Source organism: Pteronotus mesoamericanus, unplaced genomic scaffold, assembly GCF_021234165.1.
Source record: "Pteronotus mesoamericanus isolate MK-2021 breed Mesoamerican mustached bat unplaced genomic scaffold, CSHL_Meso_final contig_33, whole genome shotgun sequence".
Taxonomy (NCBI): domain Eukaryota; kingdom Metazoa; phylum Chordata; class Mammalia; order Chiroptera; family Mormoopidae; genus Pteronotus; species Pteronotus mesoamericanus.
In genome coordinates, this window is record NW_026555135.1 from 9,374,551 (window position 1) to 9,397,859 (window position 23,309).

A 23,309-nucleotide genomic window follows, 5' to 3' on the forward strand; every position below is an offset into this window, starting at 1 on the left:
ACCAAATTACCACAAAAATGACCTTAGAAACAAAACTGACCTTAGAAACAAAGAGAAATGGAGCAAAAAGAGGCCAGATTTCTTACTGGCAGTACCACAGTGGCAAACATCCCAGAACTAAGAAAAGCTGGCAAGTAGAAGAGAGAAAATTTAAAAACTTTCCTATAACAGCCAAGCCCAGCGCACGCAGCGATCCCAACTGCTGGAGTGAGCACTTCAGGGGCAACACACAGGTACAAGGTCCAGCCTTACTCTTTATTTAGAAATTGGGAAGCACAGTTCCAAGTCTTTAAATCAAGTACAAATGAAATGACTCCTTTTTCCTGGATCGGCATCGGACATCCTTCCCATCAGCTGCAATCACATCATCTTTATCTACCTTCTGCTTTCCCTTTTGGGAGGACAAGGGTGGGGAATGACAGACGGGCCAGAGAGACTTCAGTCTGAAAACCAGAAGAAAGCCCTGCTCGCTGGGACACAAAGGAACGGGCCCCCCGTGGGAAAGGCAGGAGCCCTGCTGCAGCTCTGAGGGCCCTGGGTCGGGGAGGGCGCCACCGCAGGGGTTCTTCCCCGAAGTGGTGCCAAGAGGGCAAGGGCGTGCGGTGTGGGTGGCTGCTGCCACCACATCACCCTCTCTCCTGTCTCAGCCTTTGCTCCACCGAATCCAAGGATGAACAAGGGAAAGTAATTTTGTACAGAAAACCAAAGCGGATGGGAACGTGGGTGGAATGAACATAAAAGAAGAAACTGAAAATGAGCAGAAGTTGCTCAGCGTGTCTTTCTCAGGCTGGCATAGAAATCTCTGACCCACTGCTTCATGTATTTAACTTCCAAGGAGCGGGCTACGAGCACGGTCGCGGGATCAAGGGCATTGTTGGCGCGAAGATCCAGATGATGGGCCCCTTCTGCGATGGTGATGGCAACCAAGGCGTCTGTGATGTTCTTGGTTACTCCACCGCCTGACCAGGGGTCTAGGTCGCCATTGCTAAGTGAGGGAAAGAAGAAAAATAAGATTGTTAGTTGTTCACAGCTATACCCAGATAAGATAGGAGAAATCGATTTTATGCATAACATCTAAAATCACAAGCCTATAACCTGGGGATTTGATCTGAGGACCTAATCTGTTATATAGAAAGATGATTCCCATGAGTTTTACATTTTTCTGAAAACAAATACAAGAAAGAGGACCAAGGAGTGAATGAGGTGCCCTTGAACCAGTAATGATTATACCAAAAATTGGAATTTAGAAACCTAAATTCTACTCCCAGCTTCATCACCCAAAAGCCAGATGATGTTCCTCCTCTGAAAAACAGAGATAACAAGGCCGACCTCATAAGGCTGTTGCAATGGTTTAACCAGACGATACATGTTGTATTTAATAAGCACAAGTGTCAGGCACATAGCAGTCCCTCAATTAATGCCAGTTTCCTTCTTCCTAGGACCCAGCTATCAAAGTGATAAAGAAAAACTCTCATATTTGAAAATGCTAGTTATCTTTTAGCTCTTAAAAAAAAAAAAAAAAAACCTTCATTTTTTTTACACAATACTTCCCTTGTAGTATAGTACTTGGAGAAATAGGATGATAGAATTTTAAAAATTCCTCTGAATCAGAAAATTTAGTCATTATTCAAAGATCCCCATTTTACATTGGCTTTAAAGTTAAGGAAATGCTATTAGGCTATTAGTTTTGGCTGGTTCACACAACGCATTTCAGAATGATGTCTATAGGATCAGTCACTGAAACACACTATTTAGTTTAGTTAAGTAAAAATCTATTACAACCATAGACAGCATCCCTCATAGTAATTTTCAACAGCTTTGTTGAGATATACTTCCCTGCATAAATTCACCCATTTAAAATGTACAGTGCACTGGTTTTTAGTATATTCAGTGTTTTGCAACCATTACAACAATTTTGGAACATTTTCATCATCCCCAAGAGACACCCATACTCGTTGGCAGCCAATAGTCCCCATTCACCTCCCCAGAACATTCTCACTCTCAGCCCCAGGCAACCACTAATCTACTTTTCATCCCTATTGCCTATTCTGGACATGTCATAGAAATGGAATTATACAATAGGTGATCTTTAGTAACTGGCTTTTTTTCACTTTGGCAAAATGTTTTCAGGTTTTACCCATGTTGTCGTATGTTATCAGTATATTATTCCTTTTTATTGACAAACGCTATCCCATTGTATGAATATGCCCCATTTGTTTCCACTTTTTTCTATTATGTATATTGCTCCTATGAACATTCACAAACAAGTTTTGGCGTGCATGCATGCTTTCATTTCTCTTGGGTATATAACTAAAAATGGAATTTCTCATACATATGGTGACTTAACCTTGTGAAGAACTGCCAGACTACTTTCCAAAGTGACTGCACCATTTTACATTTTCTACTAGCAACACATGATGGTTCTAATTTCTTTATATCCTCACCAACACTTAGTATCTGTCTTTTTGTTAATACTTTTTAAAATTTAAGTATAGTTGGTATACAATATTATGTGAGTTATACTATATAGCAACTCAACATTTTTATACCTTTCAATGTGGTCACCCCACTAATTCTAGTAATCGGCTATCACCACGCACACTTAGGACAATCACAATAGTATTGACTCTGTTCCCTTTCACTTTGTCACCTCTCCACCCATCCCCTGATTATAACCATGTTATGTGGGTATTAAATGATTCTTATTGTGGCTTTCCTTTGTATTTCCCAAACAACTTATGTACTGAGCATTTTTTCATGTGCTATTGGACTATATATCTTTGAAAAAAAGTCTAGTCGGATCTGTGCCCATTTATAAACTGGGTTATCAATTAAATCATTTAATCCATTTTAAGTTAATTTGTTGGTATGGTATGAAATAGGGATCCAACTTCATTCTATTTCATGTGAACATCTAATTTTCCCAGCATCAGTTCTTGAAAAACCTATGCAAGGTGTCTAAAAATCAATTGACCATACATATAGAAAGTTTGGCTTCTAGACTGTAGATTCTCTTTCATTGACTTATTTATCTTTAAGCCAGTATCACACTGTGTTGATTATGATAGCTTTATAGCAAGTTTGAAACCAGGATGTATGAGTTTTCCAAACTTGTTCTTCCTTTTCAAGACCATTTTGGCTATTTTGGGCCCCTTGCATTTATATATGTATTTTAATATGAACTTATAAATTTCTGTAAGAAAAACAGCTGGCATTTTGACTGGTATTAGACTGTATCTGTAGATCAGTTTGTGGAATATTAACATCTTAACAATATTAGTTCTTCCACAAGTACATGAGATATTTTTCCATTTACTTAGATCTTTAATTTCTTCTAACAATGTTTCATAATTTTTGATTTATGCATGTCACCCTACTTCTGTTAAGCTTGTTCCTAAGTATTTCATTCTTGATGCAATTGTAAATGAAATTGTGTCCTGGTATTAACTCCACACATGCATAGCCTGGTTCAGAGTTTACAAAGCCCTTCACAATTCACAATTATAATAGTCCAGCAAGGGGGGGTTTAATTATAATTATTTTTTAGATGAGAAAACTGACATTCAAATCATTCAGCTAGCAATGGCAAATTTGATAGACAAACTCAGGTCTTATAACCCTAGTCCAATGCTCAATTTTATACTACATTACATTCCATGGGAACATGATTGTTATTGGAACAACAGCAGATACCCTCTTGACTTGTGTGGTGTAGAGTAAAAGAGCATGAGCTTGGGATCAGACACACCTCGGTTCCAGTCCCAGGTCAGCCTCTCATCTTCAAAATCTCATGGAAGTTTAGATTTCTCAAGGTAAAACAGGGACCAGAGAACTTGGATTTAAGAACCTGGCTCATGGAATAATAGATATTAGATAATTTTCTCCCTATATGGCACCATTTGGAAAATCTTTGCCTATATATCACTTGAAATAACAGAACATTTTATGTTATGTTCTGACATTTGTTTAATGCACATTCTATTTTGCTGATATTGTTACAAAGCCTGACATGACAAACCTTCAAGGTTATATTATCAGATATATGAAACTATTACCATAATTTGCATAATCATCAAAAAATCCTCATCTATAAGTACAATCTATACATAGGTGACCATCCAAGTGCCTCTAGCCAGGACCTCACCCTTAAACTTCAGAACCAAAATTCTACCATCTACTTGATATTTTCATATGGAAGTCAAATCAGAATTCTCAAATACCAGGTCCAGAACAGAGCTCTTGATACGGCCCAAATCCCAACCTGGCCCTCCTTCTATTTTCTCAATCTCTGTTAATGGCAACCCTGTCCTTCTAGTTACTTGGGCTAAAACGTCTGGTGTCACTCTTTAATCCTCTGTTTCTTTCTCACCCAATCTGTCAACAAATCTCATCAACTATATACTCAAGTACCAGAATTTGGACATTTCTCCGCATAGCCACTGCCACCACTCTGATCCAACTCACCATTATCTCTAGACTGAATAGCGCTTTCCTGACCTTCCTCCTCTACTCTTACCTCCATACTATCACTAGAGGAGCAATTGAATCCTATTAAACCCTGAATCAGACTGCATCACACCTCTGCTCAAAACACTCCAAGTTTTCCCATTTCTTTCAAATTAAAAACCAAAGGCCTTACTAGGACCTGCAGGTCTCTACATGATCTGGGCTCTCTGCTGACTTTCGATTTCAACCCTTGCTACTCTCTTCCTCATCACCTACTGCAGCCATACTCACCTCCTTATGGGATCTGGAAGAGAACATGCTGGGACATTTACTCTCAAGGTCTTGGCCCTTGCTTCCTCTTCTGTGTGAAGCGTTTTTATCCCACCAAACTCATACCTGTCTTAAGTCCTCCCTCCAGATCATTTTCAAAAGCCACCCCTTGGTGAAGTCCTCCTTGGTCACTCTCTTCCAAAATTTCAACCCTGCCATTCTCCCACTCACCTTGACATTCTATAGCCCTCTTCCCTGGTTATCTTTTTTCTCCCTAGCACTCATATCCTAATATATTTACAGGTGCTATGTTGTTTATAATCTATCTCTCAAACTAGAACTACCCAAGGGCAGGGACTTTTGTCTGCTTTATTATTGTACCTTTAACATCCAGCACATGGTATGAGCCATACAAATATTTACTAAAAGAAAAAGAAAAGAATGTAAATGTCTAGTTGTCTTTGCCCTGATCCCATATGCCCTACCCCAAAAAGTTCTATAAACAGATGTATGCAAGGTCAGGAACATTTAAATCACTTCGTTATTTTTTTTAAAGATTTTATTTATTTTTAGAGAGAGGAGAAGGAAGTGAGAAAGAGAGGGAGAGAAATATCAGTGCAAGAGATGTTCATCAGTTGCCTCTCACACACTCCCAACTAGGGACCTGGCCCACAACCCAGACATGTGTCCTGACTGGGAATCAAACCAGCGACCATTTGGTTTGCAGGCTGGCACTCAATACACTGAGTTATATCAGCCAGGGGCACTTCAATATTTTTTATATAAAAAGCAGAGTTCATACAAATGTAATATAAATATATAGAGACTGACCTTCAGAGGTGTGTAGTAGTGGCAAGAACAATGAACTAAGTAGTAGATCTGAGTCTTATAGCCTTATTAGCCACCTAATTTTGGGTAAGTAACCTGACCTCTCTGACCCTCAATACCTACATGTATAATGATCCAAAATTTTAAGGGTAATGCCCCTTCCTTACAGAGATACTCTGGGTTTTAAGTAAAATTATGCATATGAAAGGTGTAAACTGTAAAATACCACATAAATGGGCAGTATTATTATAATTATCAGCATATATTGTGTAACCATGAGGAGTATTAATATAACCAGGCAGCACAGGGTCCAGCCACATGACACCATATACATGCATAACACAAAGTTTTGTGGGGAAGGAAATAGGTTTTTAATAACAGGGTTCTTAATTTGAGGGAGATGGAAGCATTTCTGTTCCAAGCTGACCTCTCCTGCAAAATACAGAAAATCAGGCACCCCTGGGGAGATTAAAGTCCAAATCCATAAACAGAAGTTCCCCCATTATTGTTTATTTGTAGCCCAATGTTGTTTTTCGAACAAGTCTCCATCTCTCCAGCTCCACGAGTTGCCATTGCCTCATAGCCACTCTCTCTCTCTCTCAGGGTCAGGGTTGGCTGCCAGAACACTCCAAATGTACAGGGGAAGCTAAATTCGCAGGGAACTTCCCACCCCATCTCTCCCTGTACTGCTCTCAGTCTCTGTGTACTGTCTGAGGGTGAGAGAGTGGAAGCAGTGCAGGGCCTGTGTGCCGTGCTGCACAGGGTCGTAGCATCCCCAAGGGCTGGTGCCCAGTGAGGCACACAGCCCAGCGTGGGACCCTGCCTCCCAGAGCTCACTTCCAACTGTGCAAGGCCTAAGCTTGAAGTAGTCCTTGTCGGGGGAAAAGCAAAAAGAGCCCAAGAAGCAAAAATGCCAAGTGGCCAAAAGGCCAAGAGCCAAGAGAGCAAGCTTCTGCATGCCTTCTATTTAAAAGCCCTTTCCCAAAATCCTTTGCATTTCCAGAGGCCAGTGGGAGTGTCTAGCTTTTCAACCAATGAGTGGTAATGTTGGTCCTGTTTGTCTTCGCCTCTCTTCCACCCCCCTGTTGAATAAGGATGCAGTTTCCCAGCAATGCTTTCAGTGTTGCTGCTGAAGCAGTAGTCTTCTCCTGCAGACCCTCCCTATTGGGAAGGCCTGGGCTGCTAGGTTTCTGGGAAGGTGCATGCTGGCTTATTTATAGTTACTTTTGTTTATAGTTTGCCTGGAACAATCTCTCTTCTATAGCAGCCCCTCCCTTTGCAGGTAGGGCAAGCAGCTTCTAACCTTCAATTCCACCTTGTGGTTTTCTCCCTGCTACTTGCCTTCTCCTAGAGATCTGGCCTGACCACTCTGTTACATTAATACTTCTACAAGGTTAATGAATCATGAAAAAAAAAAAAAAGTAAAAGCATTTCTCATAGAAATTGGATCAGAAAACTAATGTAATCATTTTTTTGAGGCAAATGTACAAATTAAATGAAAAAAATAAGCATTTGGTACATTAAATATATGTATTTTGAAATGCAAGCCTAAATTTCCACAACAAATTCTCACCACAGTATTATTTTTTAAAAAATCCAATTGCAACATAATAACATCATTCTTGGGGAAGAAAATCCATCCAAAAATTTACTCTGTTTGGTTTTATTAAAAACTTAAAGGACCCATGGACAGGTAGCTCAGTTTTTTAGAGTGTTGTCTTGATACACCAAAGTTGTGGTTTTGATTGCCGATCAGGGCACATACAAGAATCAAGCAATGAATGCATAAATAAAAGGAACAACAAAAAAAAATCAGTGTTTCTCTCTCTCTTTCTCAAATTAATAAATGAAATTTGTAAAGGGAAAACTTACATGCAAAATAGGATCCTTAAATTTTAACTATCAGATATATTTCTAATGTAAACTACACGAGGGGTTGCATTCTCTTAAATGAACAAATACCCTTTATCATTATTCCCATTTGACAGGACCAGCTCAGAGAGGAAACTCTCCATTATTTGCAAAACAAAAAAGCCACCCTAACAGCTACACAGTAAGTAAACTGCATTTGATTTAAAAGGTCATCTGAATCAGCCAAGTGACTTAGCAACAGTGTTTGGAGTTGCTGGGATGCACATGGACTTGAATTTCTTGGTGCTAGACATTGTGAAACTTAACAAGTCACTGGGAAATTAAAAAAAAAAAAAGTAATAATAACTTTCATGAGAGAATCTAAGATGCCCAGATAAAATTCCCAACAGTTAACCTCACTTCATTGTTGGCAACAATGTTTCTGAAAAATGATATTAAACTAATCAGCTTCTCAGCAACTGCCTTTCAGATTTACATTTAAGTCATTGAGAATGACCATTGAGGTAAGTAAGATAAGACCTTATCAATTGGGGTCAAGGAAAAATTAATCCTTCCAACAAAACCACTATGAAATTTTTTTTAAATGCTGAAGTGGCACTATCAATAGCTACTGTTTTTACAATCCTCATTCATTCAACAAATGTTTACCTAGTGCCTACTCTGCGCCAGGCACTGACTGGGCACAGGGCGCTCAGCCGCGAACAACACACAGAATCTCTGCACTCATGGTGCTCCCTTCCGTAACAGTCTGCCTACTCCCTGAGATGAACCTGTCAGGCGGTCGTTACTTCTGATTTACATAGGTTGGCAATCTGCCTGAGGCCACACAGCTTACCCAGTGAAGAAGCAGAACAGCTCCCTGGTCTCTCTGACTTCAAAGCCCAAGTCCTTAACTGGCAAATCTCCAATTACAGACTGAACTTTCCTATCAGAAAAGCAGTCATGCATTTATGGGAGGCAACTAAGGAGAGAATCATGAACATAAAGATATTTCCACATGGCTCCTTGGACATTTGCTCACTCATCAACCAGAAATGCTTTCTAGCTGGGAGCCACTAAGTACATAGAACAGGGACACCTGAGGCAGCTCCTTTACTTTGGGAACATGTTTTCTTTAGAAAAACTGGAGGTTTCTGAATTTTTAACAAACTTAAAATTTTTTACATTGGATTTTTTTTACCTAGGAACATTTCTTTTTAAAAGTAGACTTGCCACTGCAGAAAGATAAACCACCATCTTCACGTAGCCTTGCCTTTAACCTTTCACATGCCTCTGAAGCCTTTCTGAGCTTTGTATTTCTTTCCTCATCCTTATCACACACATTTATTGTGCATTATGTGCCAGTCACTGTAGCAGGCGCCAGAGGCACAGAGATGATTAAGACCGTCCCTGCCATTAAGAAGTCCACAACTTCTTGGGGGTAGACAGAAACACAGACAGATAACTTCTACACAGGGTGCTAGTGCTAGTCACAGGCCCTGGGAGCTGAGGGGGTGAAGAAACCCAACCTCCCTGAGGCAGTCAGGGAAGGTTTCTCGGAGGATGCCTGTGTCTTAAGGGGAAAAAAAGAGGAAAGGGAAGGTCATTCAGGGACAAATAAACAAGTACTTCAGGGACAAGTAATTCGTGGGATTACCACTTTCAAGCATTACAACAAATTTATTGGGTGAGTGGTATAATTATTCTCGCTTTTTTTGGAAGAGAAAACCGAGGGTCAAAGAGAGCTTAAGTAATTTTATATAAGACAGCTCATTCTACCTTTGCACAGCTCTGTTATAAAGGCCTTTCTTATACTGAACCAAAGAATTTCATCACTGAGCTATAATTTCCATCTACAAAACTCAGTTCTATTCACCAAACTTTTCTCACAAAATCAGCACCCCTCCCAGTGATGATCATGAGGAAGATGAGGATTGTTATATTGATAACGATGAAAATAATATGAGGACAAATGGAAAACTAACATACATATCTTTAATGGTTGAATCCAATAAAATAAGTACAATGTATTTGACAAAACTCGCATGTTAAAATCCTCATACAAGGATTTAAAGACCCTATTTTATAATTCAACTTGAACTTCAGCTTTATAAGGTCAAAGCAAGGAAGGGTGATTTAAAGGGTCAGCATGCTAGAGCAATCCCTAGAAATGCTAAATAGAGATAGATTAGCTCCTAAAGAAAAACAGGAAATTGACAAAGTGTTTCCTCCTCTGGGGAGCAAAGATGAGCTTAGATCCTCTTGGTCCTTTCCTATTTTCCCAATTTCAAACACCCGAATTTGACACAGTTTCCTTACATGCCCTAAATAGGTTAATTTTTTCTTTTATAAGTCTGAGCTGAAGACTATGTTTGTGAAGAATCCTGTTGAGAACAGGGAACACAATTTAAGGAAATAACAAAATGAATCTCTAAGTTTTCCATTAAAGTGTTTACCTTTTATTTGGGGCAGGTGCCCCACTGGGGGAGAAAAGAGCATCAGCCCAGTAAGACAGACTGCAGAGCGGGCTGCGCTGGGGGCCTAACCCCAGACGGCGACCCTCCCGTCAGAGCAGCACTCCTCACTCTTAAGCTACTGAGCACGGCGCCAAGGCCCAATTTGAGCCTTATCTATAAGAGCTCGTAAAAGAATGGCATGTATTCAATACAGTTTAAACAATAGCTCCAGATTAAGAGGTATATATATGGGTGTATCTTTACTATTTCCATGTAGATTTGGGGCAAACATTTTTTTAACCCTCACTCAAGGTTATGCTTACAGCTTTTACGGAAAGAGGAAGGGTGAAATAGAGACAAAAAGAGAGACAAAGTTTTATCCATTGCCCTCTGTGTGTACACGCCCTAACTGGGGATTGAACCCACAACCTAGACATATGCACTAACCAGGATTGAACCCGCTAACTTTTGGTGTATGGGACAATGCTCCAACCAACTGAACCAGCGTCCAGGGCAGATTTTGGGAAATTTGTTGATTAACCGGTTGTTACTCTTAATAGCTGACTACCTGATTTATAAACCAAACAATGGAAATTTTGAAGTCACAATCAGACACACACAGAGCCTACTCAAGTAACTCTGATGTGAACCAATACCAACTATGTCACTACAGGAGCAGTGTAACATAGGAGAACAAATGGGATTTTTGTGGTCAAACAGGCCAAGGTTCAAATTTGGCTTTATTAGTAACTAAAACAAAGCTGGATGTATTTTGGCAAGGGACTGTTCGCAGTGAACCTCACTTTCCTCCTCAGTTAAAAAAAAAAACTGTAACAACTACTTCACAGGATTATTGTGAGGGCTCAGTTTTAGGTAATTTATTTAAAGTGACTCATACAGAGCCGGGAACAGAACAGATTGGGCACTTCAAAAATATTTGGTGAATACATACAAATAAATTTTTATTACCATTAATAACAACAGTAACAAAAGTAAAACAAATTGAGAGCAGATGATGTATCATTTTGTGTGGGAGAGTTGTTTGTTTGCATACATATTTATTAGTAAAATTACTTTACAATTTGTCCCCATTTTTATATTGGTCTTGTGCAATATTAAAATCAAAGCTGTATCTATAAAATTAGATAAGATTTCCCTTCTTTTCATTGTTTGAAAAAAATTCATATAACAAGAGCCACTCCTTAAATATCTGATTGAATTCTCTTGTAAAGATTTCTGTACCTAGTATCTTTTTCATGGGTAGATTATCTTTTTTTTTTTACCAACAATTTGTTGTCTTTATTCATTTATTCAGTTTTTGTATTTCTTTTTGACCTAATTTTAGCTATTAATATTTTCTGGAAAATTTTTTTTTCTAATTTTTAAATTTATTGACATAAAATTGATCATAGCAATTTCTTGTGGATTTAAGAATAATCTCCATCTGTAGTTATGTCTCCTTTCATATCTAATATTAATTTGTGCCTTTTTAAAATATTTTATTGATTATGCTATCACAGTTGTCCCATTTTTTTTTCCCCTTTATTCCCCTCCTCCCTACACCGCTTCACCCACCAGCATTCCCCTCTTTGTTTGTGTCCTTGGGTCGTACATAGAAGTTCTTTGGCTTCTCCATTTCCTATATCATTCTTAACCTCCCCTGACTATTTTGTACCTACTATTTATGCTGTTTATTCCCTGTACCTTTTCCTTCATTCTTCCCCCCTCTCCCTTCCCCTCCCCTCTGCTTTACTGTTCATAGTTTTTGATCTTCTTTTATTTTAGATTAATCCCTTTAACATTATATATAATAAGGGCTTGGTGATGATGAACTCCTTTAACCTGACCTTCTCTGGGAAGCATTTTATCTGCCCTTCCATTCTAAATGACAACTTTGCTGGATAGAGTAATCATGGATGTAGGTCCTTGTTTTTCATGACTTTGAAAACTTCTTGTCAGCCCCTTCTTTCCTTCAAGATTTCTTTTGAGAAATCAGCTGACAGTCTTATGGGAACTCCTTTGTAGGGAACTGTCTCCTCTTCTCTTACTGCTTTTAAGACTCTCTCCTTTTCTTTAATCTTGGGTAAATTAATTATGATGTGCTTTGGTGTGTGCTTACTTGGGTCCAACTTCCTTGGGTCCAACTTCCTTGGGACTCTCTGAGCTTCCTGGATCTCCTAGAAGACTATATCCTTGGCCAGACTGGGGAAGGTCTCCTTCATTATTTTTTCAAATAAGTTTTCAATCTTTTGCTCATCCTTTTCTCTTTCTGGTGCCCCTATGATTCAGATGTCAGATCATTTAAAGTTGTCCCAGAGGTTCCTAAGACTCTCCTCATTTTTTTTGAATTCTTGTTTCTTCATTCTGTTCTGGTAAAATGTGTTTATCTTTTCCTTCTGCTCCAAATCTTTGATTTGAGTTCTGGTTTCCTTCACTTTACTGTTGGTTCCCTGTGTATTTTTCTTTGTTTCACTTTGCATAGCCTTCACGTTTTCCTCCATTTTGCAACCATACTCAACCAATTCTGTGAGCATCCAGATGACCAGTGTTTTGAACTGTGCATCTGATAGGTTGACAATCTGTTCATTGCTTAGTTCTGTTTTTGGAACTTTGATCTGTTCTTTCATTTGGCCATATTTCTTTGTATCAGCATGCCTGCTACATTTGAAGGGGTGGAGCCTTAAGTATTCACCAGGGTGGGGCAACCCAGGTTGCTGTGTTGTGATGCTATATGTGGGGGAGGGGTCCAAGAGGGAACAATGCCTCTTGCTCAGCTTTTGGTCAGCTTTCAGTTACTTCCTCCGCTACCCACAAGCAAATTGGGCCCTTCTGGTGCTGATCCCCAGGTGAGTGGGTTCATGTACATTCTAGGGCCCTGTGGGTCTCTCCAATGGACTCTCCTGTGAGGCTGGGAGTTTCTCCTGCTACTGCAACCTCCACAGGCTTTTACATCCAGAGGTTTCGAGGCTTTCTTTTCCCCACACTGGAACCCTGGATTGTGTGGTCTGTCTTATTCCCCAGCTGTTCTTCCAGTTATCAGCATGCAATTGTGGGACCGCCCAGTCTGCCAGCCACCACCTTGAGGCACGTCCTCTCTGCTCCAGCTGCCCATCCCTGCCCCTCCTACCAGTCTGGATGAATGTTTGTTCTTTAATTCCTTGGTTGTCAGACTATCATATTGTTTGATTTTCTGGCAGTTCTGGTTATTTTTTTGTGTTTACATTTGTTGTTGTCTGTCTTTTGGTTGTGGAAGGAGGCAAGGTGTGTCTACCTATGCCTCCATCTTAGCTGGAAGTCTTGCGCTAGATAGTTTTAAGAAATATTTTAATTTTGTTGCTGGGATCTCAAAAGCTCTCACCATCCTCTGGAAATAGCATCCTCTATTTCCTTTCAAGGAATAGGTGAACAGGATATCACTTGGTGTATTCTATATTATTATATTGTCCAACATTTTTTTCTGATTCTATTTTCTTAGCTGTTCTCAAATGTCTCATCAACCAAGCTTTTATTTGGACCAGCAAAAATCACCTGAAAATAATGTTAGTATAGCAACTGATGTTTTTGCCTTCATACACAGTAGTGATCCAGGAGGGCCTTGGTTTCACACCCCACTGTTTAAAACAATCATCAGAAAATTCCTCAAGTCCCATGAGTGAGGTTCAAACATGTCATCAATTTCATTTGTACAAAAGGGCATGACCATTTCTGTGCAGGCCTGAAAAAGCAAACCAGAAGAATCAAGTGAAAAAGAAGGCACAAAGAAGTGAATAAATTGTCCAAGGTCACATGGCTAGGAAGCAGCAAAGCCAGGATCTGACCTCAGGCAGTCAGTCTTCAGGGCTCCTGCTTCTGCCCTCTCTGCCATGCCACCTCACTGTTCCTGGGAAGGCTCGGCTGAGAAGTCACAGAAGTTAGAGCTATATAGTCCTTCCTTGTAAACTGCTTTCTTTTATACCAATTACCACATTGAATCCTCAAAACTTTTCTGGAAGGCAAGTGTTCTTATTATTCTCATTGCACAGATAAGAAACAAAGGCTCAGAGAGAATTAAGTTAGACTCCCCTTCATTTATATGTCCATAAAATGCTTCCTTTATAAAACTATCAAGATCAGTTAGAATATTAGTGATGCTTCTTTCTCACAAGGTACATTTGATAGTAAGAGCATGTCTTATTTATCTTTGTATCTTTGGAGCCTATGGTAAGTATTCAGAATGCGAGACATTTATTGAAGAAAATGCAAGATTTGAGAAGCATTGTACATGGAACAATGATGCATCAGTCTCCTTCAAACTAGGCACCTTGAGATCTCACGTAATTCTCCCAACTGCCATCAGCTGTACCCTCAGATTTTCCTAATTCTCATCAGTGATCTGAAATTTATGCCCTTTCAAAGGTGATCTCAGTTTTCGGAAAAGCCAGACATTTCAGGGTGCCAAATCTGGGCTGCAGAGGGGCTAAGTCACCTGGGTGAATTGATCTTTTGCCAAAAAACTGTGCACAAGACATGACGCATAAACAGATGTGGTGTTGTGATAAAGCTGTCAATCACCAGTTGCCCCTAGCTGCAACCTTCTGAATCATCCGAATAGTTTCCGTGGAGGAATTGTTCAAGCTTAACACAAAATTTTATGCAGATTCATTGCTCTATTTACTCAGTCACTTTGGATGCAACAGCCACGCAGTATGCTCACTCAATGGCGTCTATGGCCCTCACTGACTAGTACAGTGAAGTCATCATTGTTCACTCATATGAATTCCAGTCCACTCTCCTTGGACGCCATCAATGTCACCCAAACTGTTCTTGTTATATTAATAACGGCTGGTGTTTTTCCGGACATATATATGTGATAAGTCAAATATAGCAAAATATTATTTCTAAAATTTAGGTGGTAGGTAAGCTTATGGGTATTTACTGTCCACTTATTTCAACTTTCCTGTGTTTAAAATTTATGACAATAAAATGTTGGGAGGAAATCACAGGCAATGGAATCATAGCTAAATAACAACAACAATTACTACTGATTACTGAGCCCTGGGTTTACAAACATTACATCGCTTAATTTTCAAGCAATCCTATCAGATGTGCTACAGTTCATTATTGTACATGAATAAACTTATTCTTAGGTGAAATTACTTTATTCAAGGCCATCCATCTAGTAAATGGCAGGACCTAGATTCAACACCAGTCTCTCTGGTCATGAAATATACATCTGATCCATTATGCTACGCAGCTTTGGCTGTATCCCCATGTAAAACTATAAGTAGCCCAATGGCAAGGAAAACACATTAAGTTTCCATCCTCTGTTAACACCTTCACATGAACTCAGTAGTCTTGTCTTTTCTCATTTCATAAGGAAAAGGTATATATAACAGGCAAGTTCTGACAAAAAAAAAAAAAAAAAAGAAAAGAAAAGAAAGATGCATCCAGAAAAGAAGAAGCCTGGAAAGGGAAGAACTCAGTTACCCCACTTTAGAGAAAGTCTAGGCAGCAGGAAAAACCAGGCCTGGGCGTGGATGTGCTCCCATCAGGAAAGGAGGACACTGAGAGGGAAGGTAAGCAGACGTAAGGAAACACTGCCTCTCAGCACACTTCTGCGTAGAACCAGCCTCCAGCAACTCTTTCCTGGAGAAAAAGGAAAACTTGAAAAGGCAGAGAAAAAGAATCCTAGAAAGTGTTAAATGCCACTCCCCAAATGTATTCAGCACAACAATATTTCTATGTAATGTTAAATGATAGTTGGCGAAAAAAAGTTTGTTTTATAGTTAACTTTAGGAAATGTATTAGCAAATGTGAACAGTTTTCTTGACTGTAGGACTTCTCAGAGACTTTAACACGCTTGAGTTAATGTGACTTCCCAAAAGGGAGATGGAGTATGTGTGTTAGTCCCAATAAGTTTTTTTGAAATATTGAATATGAGAAAAGCCAGAAATTAAGATGTCCAAATAAATGGATATTCTGTACCTTAAAGAAGTATTTATGAGGCCACACACCAAGGTTTAGAGGGCACATAGAGAAGCAGAATTGTGCTAAACCAAGAGTTTCACAAACCCACCAAGACTGAAATAAGGAAATTATAAGTCAAAAAATACCTAACTGCATAACACTTTCCTCAGAAAATGTCCCTAAGAAATATGCCAATCAGAAATGCCCACAAAAATATGGAAATCAAGAATCAAACACAGGATTTTTAAACTACTTATTTCCAACAGTTGATCATCATTGTTTCCTGTATGTGGACATCAACCGTGGATTCAACTCTTTTGAAACGCAGCACAAAACTAGAGAGCAGAATGCAGAGAAGAGCATTCTGTTCAAGCACAGCATGGGAGATGAGGCAGGGAGACTATGCAAGCTGGGCGGGGGAACAGAGGGTGCTGACTTGCAGCAACAAGTGGCCTCAAACTCTTGAAAAGAACAGTAGCAAGTGAGTGTGACTCACATGTTGGCATCAGATCCCCTCTCAGTACTAAAACACTGGGCCTCTGTCAGGCAAAAAGAAAAGAGGAGATCCCATGAATAGCATCTGAAAACAGCAGCTACTGTCAGTCCTTAAAAAGATACAAGCATGGCTGGGGACCAGCACCAGATGACAATATTTGATCAATAGTTGAAGAAATCCTACAATTGGTCATTGGTATCATTCTCAATCTTTCATTATTACAAAGAAGACCGATATACGTATATTGGGGGCTAAATATTTGCATATATCTTCTTTTTCTTGAGATAAATTCTTAGAGAAAGTACCAGTTCAAATGAAATAGCATTTTTAAAGGTTTTGCAACATTCTTATCAAATTGCCCTATAGAAAGGAAGTACCCATTTATAATTTTATCAATATACTAGATAGAAAGCCAGAAAAAAATCACTTAAATTTTTTTTTGCAAAATATTTGCAAATTTACTAAGAGAATTTTATTATTTTAGGTGGTTCTAAAATCCTCTTCTAACTCAGAGACTGTAAATCCAAGCATAATCCTCTAGCATAAAAAAATACAATCTCTACATATCATTATACATTTTCTTAACAATTTTGGTAGCATAGAATAAATAAACTTTTCAAAAACAAATATTGAAATTATACTGGCAAAACCTTAGCACTATCCCATATTTATTTAAAGACTGTAGTAATTCAACAGGCGATAGTCACATACTTTTATTAAAGACCTGTAGGATGCACAAAATGCTTATGTAAATGTTAAGTTGAACCCTATGAAATTGCCACGTTTATAAATCAAACACAGTCAAATATTAGCATATTTTGTTTAAGGTCATATAATACCTGAGCTTAAGCCTGATAATTTGTAGACATTCCCCACTTGGTGCCAGCAAGCACTTAGCCTGTTGATTGTTTACTTGGGGGCTGTGATCTCTAATCAGACAACAAGGAAACAGTCCCTGACAACCACCTCCATCCAAAATACTCAGCACAAGGGTAGCCCTTGTACTATAGTTTCTACTTACTTTGTGCAATTCTATTAATTGTATAGAAGCAACAGCATCTTCTAAACAATTTCTACATGAGGCACTACATAAGGCCATAAATTCACTTATGTGGGGACAGCTGGGACTGAGGCTGTTAGTACAACTATTGTATGTTCTTTGAGGTCAGGTACTTTCTCTACAGTGGCCCAGAGAGAAATGTATAATGACAGTCCCCATTTCACAGAGGAAGAAACAGTTTAAAGAGGTCTGGCTACAGATACATTGTTTAAAAACTGTGAATATAGGCTCTGAACCCAGACTTTCGCCATAGAATCCTGATATAAAAATTTCTCTCCCTCATAGTACATAATAACAAAAATAGCTAATATTATGTAACTAACAGAGATTTAGTACTTACTGTATATCTCATCCTATTAAATCCTCAATAATGACCCTAATAAGCATTACAATTATTATCCCCATTTTACAGATGAGGAAACTAAAACACACAATGTTTGAGACTTCAAAGCCACACAGTCAGGAAGTGACAGAGCTGGGATTCAAAGATACTCCCTCTGAAGTTTCCATTTGTAATCATTAAGCTACACATACTCAGCTTTGAAGTTTTAGTGTATAAGACAGACAACAACACAAACATTATCTAAATATACCTACAATCTTGCACTTATTTATTTATGTTGATTACAGATGATATTCAATATCATTTTTATATCATTTTATACTAGTCTCAGGTATATAGCACAGTGGTTAGATATTTATATAATTTATGTAGTGATCCCCCAATAAGTCTAGTACCCACCTAGCCCCCTATATAGTTATTACAATATTATTGACCATATTCCTTATGCTGTACTTTACATCCTGTGACTATTTTCATATTTAATTTTTATACAAATTTCTTTTATTCTTAGATTGTCTTTATATTTCTCCAAGTTTATTTTTTAGGTAAAAACTCAGAAGGGATTCTGTGGTACTATAAAATCATAAAACTTCTTTATTATGCTATAGTAAGAAGAAAACTGTAAAACAGTAATGAAAGGCTCAAGAATCACATGAAATAGACGGACTTAATTCACTTTCTATTTCCTAGAACAAAGGTAAACAAACAGGAATAAATAATAAAGAACACTAGAAGTCCATTTTAATACCTGTGGTTTTTATGAGTGAAGAAATCGTGGAAATAACAGAACATTCTATCCTTAGCACCAAACTAATCAACTCTGAACACAAACATTTAGGTTCTTCTCTTGAGCCCATGAATACCACCAGAGAAAGTAAAGGTAATGATTTGCTTAAAAGCTTTGTGTCCCCCACCTATAAGGATGAGCAATTGAATAAAAGAAAGAAAAAGGGGGCAACAAAAATTTTTTAAAAGAGGTAGGAAAGAAGATGGTTTAAATAAAAAGACCAATCTCTCAGAGAGTATGGTCCAGCCACATGAGAGAAAGGATTAAGCAGATACATTCAGCTTTTCTAACAGATTTTCATTCTCTAAGGCTTCAATACCCCTCTCACACTCACTCAGATAATCACATTAGTTTTGTCATTAAAAGCTCCCTTTTCATAGAATGCACCTAAACCGCTTAAAACCACCCAGAGAGGTCGCATACATTATCAAACCAAGACAAACGGAAGAGCTTTTCCACTTCATATCTTATTATTTCACATCTATCTGCATGCTCAGAAGGCGAAGCTAAAAGGTTGGGTGAGTTATCAGCTAAAAAAAAAAAATGATTCCCAAATAAACAAACTCTGCAATATCCTTTAAAACTGCTCTTTTACCTCAGAAGAGGCCTAGTAGTTTTACGCTAACAGAGCAGTCCACTGACAGAGGCGTTTTCTATTTCCCTCTTCTCTTCTTCCGTGTGTTCTATCAGCCAAGTCCATGATTATTTCTGCATGAATGTTGCAGCTGCTGTTAACAGTACACAAAGCAAATGGAGTCTCAGTGTGCAAAGTCCAAAGACAAATCAAAAAGAATGATAGTTGAGTTGACACGGAAAATGGCATTCAGTCACTGCCTATGGATCCTTCAGAACTTTACAAGGTCTGAACAGAACTGGAAATCAACTGCTTTCTACCGTAACCCAACTGTTGTTTATTATCTCACGATCCTAAGTCTGAGAGGGATCTCAAACTCAAACTCATGGACACAGACAACAGTATGGCAGTTACCAGACGGAAGGGTGGGGTAGTAAAGGGTAAAGGGGGCCAAACATTTGGTGATGGAAGATGATTTGACTTTAGGTGATAGGCACACAATGCAATATATAGATCATGTACCATAAAAATGTGCACTTGAAATCTATATTATCTTAATCAATGTCACCCCAATACATTTAATTAAAAATAAAATAAAAAGGAAGCTTTAAAAGAAACAACAAAAACGGACAGCTGTTTGTCAGTCCTTTAAAAAGGAGGAAGTGTATCAGAGGGAGGAGGAGTCCTGGTTAAATGGAACTATCCAAGTGAAAGGGAGGTCCCCAGCTGGGGAGTGTTCCAGGGATTAGTGGGCTGGGAGAACAGAGAGGGGGTCAAGAAAGGAGAAAGAGAATGAACAGTGAAAGAAAGGGATCTGAAGCTACAAGTCTGAGAGTGAGACATGTAGTGGAAAAATTCTGAAATCAGACAGGATGAAACTGAAAACTGATGTAGTCAATCAAAGTTTCTCAAGCAAGAGGCAAAGAGAGAAGGTTATTTTTGGTGGGATACAGACAACAAACAGAATCAAAATATATCATAAGCAATAAAAAATTTCTTAATATTTCAAAAGGAAGGATTATTTCTTATTAGAAATAATCAAAGAAAATGACAGGAACTAGTCCTGGATAAAAAAAGTAAAAGGTGGCTTTGGGACAGACACAATTATCTTCCCTTAAAAATGAACTTTAATAATGTATAAATACAAAGGGTAAAAGATGGATTGTGCTAAATCAAAAACAGAAGACAAAATTTTGAAATATACTCCATTCATTTTGAGTGATTATTTAAAAGAGAACAAAAAAAGGAGTATTTATTTACATTTAAGACTCAACAGAAAAATATCTTAAAAGGAACATTAAAGAAATGGAGAGAAAACCATAGTTAGTCTTTTTGCTGTTCTAAATCATAAACAAACACTGAAAAACTGTATTCTTCTAGCTTTTTTTCTAAATCAGGATTGGCAAACTACCGCTTCTAGGCCAACTTCAGCCCACTGCCCACTTTATAATTATTATCAGAACACAGTCATCCTCATTCATTTATATATTGCTTATGGCTACTTTCTGCTACTTTCTTACTATACTGCAGACTTCAGTATCTGTTTTTATCTGTGACATAAACCATGTGACCCATAAAGCCTAAAATATTTACTATCTAGTCCTTTATAGATGGCCAAACCCTGTTCCAAAAAACAAGAGTTCCCCATGTTTTTACCATCTGACAATTCATTTGTTCTCAGGTGGGCAAAGACGCAGACGTAATTCTCACTTTGTTTACAGAGGGCAGAATTAAATCTGATAGCTGTCACATTGTGGCCAGCAATCCACTGAAACCTTTAGCCAAATCTTGTCCTGCTCCAGTGCAATATGGTAGATCATAGGCTCAGAACACTGGTAGGCCTGAGTTCCAATCCTATATCCACCACCTCTTTGTCAAGCTTAAATTTCCTCTCCATAAAACTGGGATTATATCTCCTTTTCTTACAGTATTTTTGTGGGGACTAAATGGGATAGTGTCTATGAAAGTGCTTTGTAGACCGCCAGTCAAGATGGCAGCATAAGCAGACACGGCTTGCCTCTTCACACAACCACATCAAAATTACAACTAAAATGTAGAACAACCATCACTCAGAACCCTCAGAAATAGAGTTGAATGGAAATCTGACAATTACGGAATTAAAGAAACCACATCCATTCAGACTGATAGGAGGAGCACAGATGAGGAGCAGGCTGGTCTCACACCCACATGGGGTGGATAAAAATTTGGGACAGATATCTTGGGAGCAAGGAGCCCCAGACCCACACCAGGTCCCCAGCCCAGGATTCAAGTGCCAGAAAGATAAATCTGCGCAACTTTTGGTTGCAAAAACCAGTGGGGATTGAGTTGGTGGAAGAAATTGCTAAAACCTCAAGTAGTTCCTCTTAAAGAACCCACACATGGACTTACCTACTCAGAGTCACTCCCTCTGAGCTCCAGCACGGCGGTAGCAGCTTGAAAGGCACCAGTGGTATATAATGAGAAACTGAACTGTCTGGCACCAAGGTGAGCAGAAGCCATTGTCCCTTTGCTAAACTCTCCTCACACAGGGCCAGTAAACTGGTGCCATATCCGAGACTCCATCAACCTGGCTAGCACTTTCTGACCTGCCTTGGAGATCCCTAGAGACTCTGCCCCACCCATTTTATGGGGCCCACCCAAGCAGCTTCTCCATATGAATGGATCTTGGATGGTCTTGGATCCTGCTTCTCAATTTATTAAATCCTATCGAATAAGCAACAGCTGGCTTCAGTAGCCCCAGGCCCAACACTAGCAGCAACCAGATTAGATTCTTAGCTTGGCTTCACCTGGGAATCTCCAAGCCCAGCACAAATAGCAGCACCTCAGACTGTTTTATAGCTCTGGCAGAGTACCTCAGACAAAACACAGGAGGAGGCTGACCTTGTCCTGCACCACCCAGGAAACCCCAGTTGACAGCTACAGACCATGTCGGAGCAACACCACCCTGCCCCTGCACAGCCGATCCTCCATGGAGGGTGGAAATTGGTGGTCAGTGGTCACAGCCGGTCCTTGCAACTGGCTGACCTGGGTAAATCCCTCCCATTCATCTGCCAACAGCAACCAAGGCTCAACTACAAGAGGAGGGTGTACTCAGTTCACATAAAAAGTGCATCTTGAGTACCCAGCTTGGGTTATAGGGAAGGCTGTGCCACTGGACCCTACAGGACACCTACTACACCTGCTACTTTAGGCCACACAACCAAGACACAGAGTCAAAGCAGCTCTACCTAATACATAAAAACCAACACAGGGAGGCTGCCAAAATGAGGAGACAAAGAAACATGGCCCAAATTAAAGAACAGATCAAAACTCCAGAAAAAGAACTAAATGAAATAGAGAGAAGCAATCTATCAGATGCAGAGTTCAAAACACTGGTTATAAGGATGCTCAAGGAGCTTAGTGAGGACCTCAGCAGAATAAAAAATATCCAGTCAGAAAAGAAGGAACGCTAAAACAATTTACAGGGAAAAAACAATAGAGTGGAGGAAGCTGAGAATTAAATCAATGATTTGGAACATAAGGAGGCAAAAAAACAACCATGCAGAAAACAAGAAAAAAAGAATCCAAAAAAAAAATGGCAGTAGTATATTCAGCCTCTGGGACAACATTAAGAGGTCTCACATTTGCTTCATAGGGGTGCCAGAAGGAAAAGAGAAGAAGCAAGAAATTGGAAGTCTATCTGAAAAAATAGTGAAAGAAAACTTGCATAATTTGGTTAAGGAAATAGACATGCAAGTCCAAGAAGCACAGAGTCCCAAACAAGATGGATGCAAAGAGGCCCACTCCAAAACACATCATAATTAAAAGGCCAAAGATTAAAAATAAAGAGAGACTCCAAACACAGCAGGAGAGAAGAAGTGAGTTACCAGATAGTTGCCAGGTGGGAGGAGGTGGGTGACTATGGATGATGAGGTAAGGGGACTAAGAAGTATAAATAGGTAGTTACAGAATAGCCATGGGTATATAAAGTGCAGTATAGAAAATGTAGTAGCCAAAGAACTTATACTTTTGACCCACAGACGTGAACAATGGTGGAGGGGTTGCCTGAGGGAGTAGGTGGTTTAGGGTGGAGAGGGGCAAAAGGGGAAAAATCAGGACAACTGTAATAGCATAATCAATGAAAAAAAGAGAAAGTGCTTGCAAATAGTAAAATAATGTGAAAGGAAAATGCACTATTAGCACATAGACATATTTGGAGATAAACTTGTTCAGATTTAGTTTGCCTCATTGTTTTGATTTAGGTTTTCTTGTG

General features: G+C 39.0%; 1 pseudogene; it reads right to left on the reverse strand.

The window, feature by feature from the left end:
• Positions 1–259: 259 nt before the first annotated feature.
• The window catches only part of LOC129072698 (lysosomal Pro-X carboxypeptidase-like), a 28,695-nt pseudogene continuing 5,645 nt past the window's right edge, over positions 260–23,309 (reverse strand).